Source organism: Cryptomeria japonica, chromosome 2 (assembly GCF_030272615.1).
Source record: "Cryptomeria japonica chromosome 2, Sugi_1.0, whole genome shotgun sequence".
In the NCBI taxonomy this organism is placed as follows: domain Eukaryota; kingdom Viridiplantae; phylum Streptophyta; class Pinopsida; order Cupressales; family Cupressaceae; genus Cryptomeria; species Cryptomeria japonica.
The window spans coordinates 301,197,372-301,201,858 of NC_081406.1; positions in this window are offsets into that span (position 1 = coordinate 301,197,372).

Below are 4,487 nucleotides of genomic sequence, written 5' to 3' on the forward strand. Positions count from 1 at the left end.
CTACATCAGGCATTTATCATAATGGCCTAGTCTCAACGGGGCTTCCATGATTCCCCACAACCATCCATCACATGCACACACTATCAATTGATCAACCAATCAAACACAATCCAATGGACAATTACATCAATTGTCTACGTCTCAATGAGTATTTTTTCTTCATATACCTTGACTTCATCGGGCAATTGCATCAATTGCCTAAGTCTCATCAGGTCACTTTGATTCACTTACTCAGACTTTATCTTGTCCAAGCAAACAACTGGCATCAACTGTCATGCTTTGACTTGACTGGGGCAATTCAACCGATTGCACCAGATTGTTCAACCAATTTTGATCAATTGTATAGCATCACTCAAAAGAACAACCACCACATTTTCACTGTATCTCCTGCATGACCTAAGGGTACTCATTGGCTTGATGTTTCTCCATTTTTCCTCTGATTTCTTCTATTTTTCACCTGTATGGCTAACTTCTTCTCTTCTAACACCCTACCAATTTTCATTCTTTTTCGAGAGATCGCCCAAATTTTCAAAATTTTTCGGCCCATGTCTCAAGGGGGCATACCACTCATTAAATTTATATTTTATGGGGCATTTCTTCACACTAGTTTTTCTTTCTTTGAAATGATGCGATAAACTGCACCGTCTCAAAGAGGGGCAAATGTAGTCACACAAATCTGTCCAGCTTAATTAAATGAATATTTTGCTATTTATTTGGTTAAAAAATCCACTAGCCATCAGTTAATTAAATTAATATTTAATTAATTCATCCCCAAACATCTTCTATTAATTAAATAAATTATTCAATTTATTTTAATTCATTCATTAAATCAAATTCCAATTAATTAAATAAATAAAATCTATTTATTTAATAAAATCCCCCTATTCCTCTTTTAAAGAAATTAAATAAAACATTTATTTAAATCATTTTCCCCACCCCACTTGCATTTTCCTACAAAAGCAACTTGCACACATTTATTGAAATAAATGAATTTTTATTTTAAATAAAATCCTATTTTCCCTCACCCACCAAATCCACTTGCAAAATCTAATCCCCTTCTAGATTCTTCTAACCCCTTCCTAATTAGCCTAATCCATCCCCTAATTATTGTCACATTCCTAAGCAAAATGGAGTCACTTCTCAAAGACCCCAAAGTCTTTGATAACCATTAAAGGTTTTCAACCTTCAACCACTTAAATCCTCAAAGTCTTTGATAGCCATTAAAGGCTTCCAACTTTCAACCACGTAATCCACAAAGTCTCCAATAACCATTAATGGTTAACCCAAACCCTCCTACATGGTTAAAACATTTGTTTTGACTCAACCTCTACCCAACCCAAGGGTCTCATCAAGCCTTTAATGCTTTGACCATGATTATCTCTTAATCATTTGCATAAAGGTTTATCCTTGGATTAACTCTTAATCTAGTGGGTAATCTTAATTTAGGCTTGACCCTTAGCCTTTAGATAACCATGAGGTCTTCTCAGGCCTTTAATGCCTCCAACCTCTTCTTTCAACCCAACCCTATGTTGACACTTGTCACCATTTCATTGGTACAAAGTGTGCACATGGATCCCCAACTTTCAAGCTTGACCCTTGATTAAACCCTTCAATCCTGGCCATCCATTGCTCCATTTTTCCTATAAATAGAGCCCATTCTTTCATAATCCAAATCCTGAAAACTTGTATGCATTTAGGCTATAGACATTTTTAGAGAGCATTTAGCATAGTATAACTAAAATCTTGTCTTTTTGATAAAATCAATCATTTTAGCATAGTATAACTAAAATCTTGTCTTTTTGATAAAATCAATCATTTTAGCATCAATAGATTAGTATTAGCTTTTCATTTCCCATTTAGAGCTATACTACAATCTCAATCCTCCATAAGCATCCATAGTGCAAAAAGCTGCTGAGAGCTACACTATTTTGGAACTTGGAGAGGAGAGGAACAAGGGAGAAGAAGCTAAGGCCATGCTAAGAGGCAGTTGGAGATGCCTCATAATCTATGTTTTGTTTACTAGATAAATTAGCATGCCTTTTAATGTCTCTTTTGGTATGCCTTCATAGATTAGTTTTTGATTGACTAACACTAATGGGAGATCGCAAAATTTTTCAAAAAATTTCGGCCCATCTCTCAAGGGGGCATACCACCCATTAAATTTATATTTTATGGGGCATTTCTTCACACCAGTTTTTCTTTCTTTGAAACGATGCGATAAACCGCACCGTCTCAAAGAGGGGCAAATGTAGTCACACAAATCTATCCAGCTTAATTAAATGAATATTTTGCTATTTATTTGGTTAAAAAATCCACTAGCCATCAGTTAATTAAATTAATATTTAATTAATTCATCCCCAAACATTCTTCTATTAATTAAATAAATTATTCAATTTATTTTAATTCATTCATTAAATCAAATTCCAATTAATTAAATAAATAAAATCTATTTATTTAATAAAATCCCCCTATTCCTCTTTTAAATAAATTAAATAAAACATTTATTTAAATCAGTTTCCCCACCCCACTTGCATTTTCCTACAAAAGCAACTTGCACACATTTATTGAAATAAATGAATTTTTATTTTAAATAAAATCCTATTTTCCCTCACCCGCCAAATCCACTTGCAAAATCTAATCCCCTTCTAGATTCTTCTAACCCCTTCCTAATTAGCCTAATCCATCCCCTAATTATTGTCACATTCCTAAGCAAAATGGAGTCACTTCTCAAAGACCCCAAAGTCTTTGATAACCATTAAAGGTTTTCAACCTTCAACCACTTAAATCCTCAAAGTCTTTGATAGCCATTAAAGGCTTCCAACTTTCAACCACTTAATCCACAAAGTCTCCAATAACCATTAATGGTTAACCCAAACCCTCCTACATGGTTAAAACATTTGTTTTGACTCAACCTCTACCCAACCCAAGGGTCTCATCAAGCCTTTAATGCTTTGACCATGATTATCTCTTAATCATTTGCACGAAAGTTTATCCTTGGATTAACTCTTAATCTAGTGGGTAATCTTAATTTAGGCTTGACCCTTAGCCTTTAGATAACCATGAGGTCTTCTCAGGCCTTTAATGCCTCCAACCTCTTCTTTCAACCCAACCCTATGTTGACACTTGTCACCATTTCATTGGTACAAATTGTGCACATGGATCCCCAACTTTCAAGCTTGACCCTTGATTAAACCCTTCAATCCTGGCCATCCATTGCTCCATTTTTCCTATAAATAGAGCCCATTCCTTCATAATCCAGATCCTGAAAACTTGTATGCATTTAGGCTATAGACATTTTTAGAGAGCATTTAGCATAGTATAACTAAAATCTTGTCTTTTTGATAAAATCAATCATTTTAGCATCAATAGATTAGTATTAGCTTTTCATTTCCCATTTAGAGCTATACTACAATCTCAATCCTCCATAAGCATCCATAGTGCAAAAAGCTGTTGAGAGCTACACTATTTTGGAACTTGGAGAGGAGAGGAACAAGGGAGAAGAAGCTAAGGCCATGCTAAGAGGTAGTTGGAGATGCCTCATAATCTATGTTTTGTTTACTAGATAAATTAGCATGCCTTTTAATGTCTCTTTTGGTATGCCTTCATAGATTAGTTTTTGATTGACTAACACTAATGGGAGATCGCCCAATTTTTCAAAATTTTTCGGCCCATCTCTCAAGGGGGCATACCACCCATTAAATTTATATTTTATGGGGCATTTCTTCACACTAGTTTTTCTTTCTTTGAAACGATGCGATAAACCGCACCGTCTCAAAGAGGGGCAAATGTAGTCACACAAATCTGTCCAGCTTAATTAAATGAATATTTTGCTATTTATTTGGTTAAAAAATCCACTAGCCATCAGTTAATTAAATTAATATTTAATTAATTCATCCCCAAACATTCTTCTATTAATTAAATAAATTATTCAATTTATTTTAATTCATTCGTTAAATCAAATTCCAATTAATTAAATAAATAAAATCTATTTATTTAATAAAATCCCCCTATTCCTCTTTTAAATAAATTAAATAAAACATGTATTTAAATCATTTTCCCCACCCCACTTGCATTTTCCTACAAAAGCAACTTGCACACATTTATTGAAATAAATGAATTTTTATTTTAAATAAAATCCTATTTTCCCTCACCCACCAAATCCACTTGCAAAATCTAATCCCCTTCTAGATTCTTCTAACCCCTTCCTAATTAGCCTAATCCATCCCCTAATTATTGTCACATTCCTAAGCAAAATGGAGTCACTTCTCAAAGACCCCAAAGTCTTTGATAACCATTAAAGGTTTTCAACCTTCAACCACTTAAATCCTCAAAGTCTTTGATAGCCATTAAAGGCTTCCAACTTTCAACCACTTAATCCACAAAGTCTCCAATAACCATTAATGGTTAACCCAAACCCTCCTACATGGTTAAAACATTTGTTTTGACTCAACCTCTACCCAACCCAAGGGTCTCATCAAGCCTTTAAT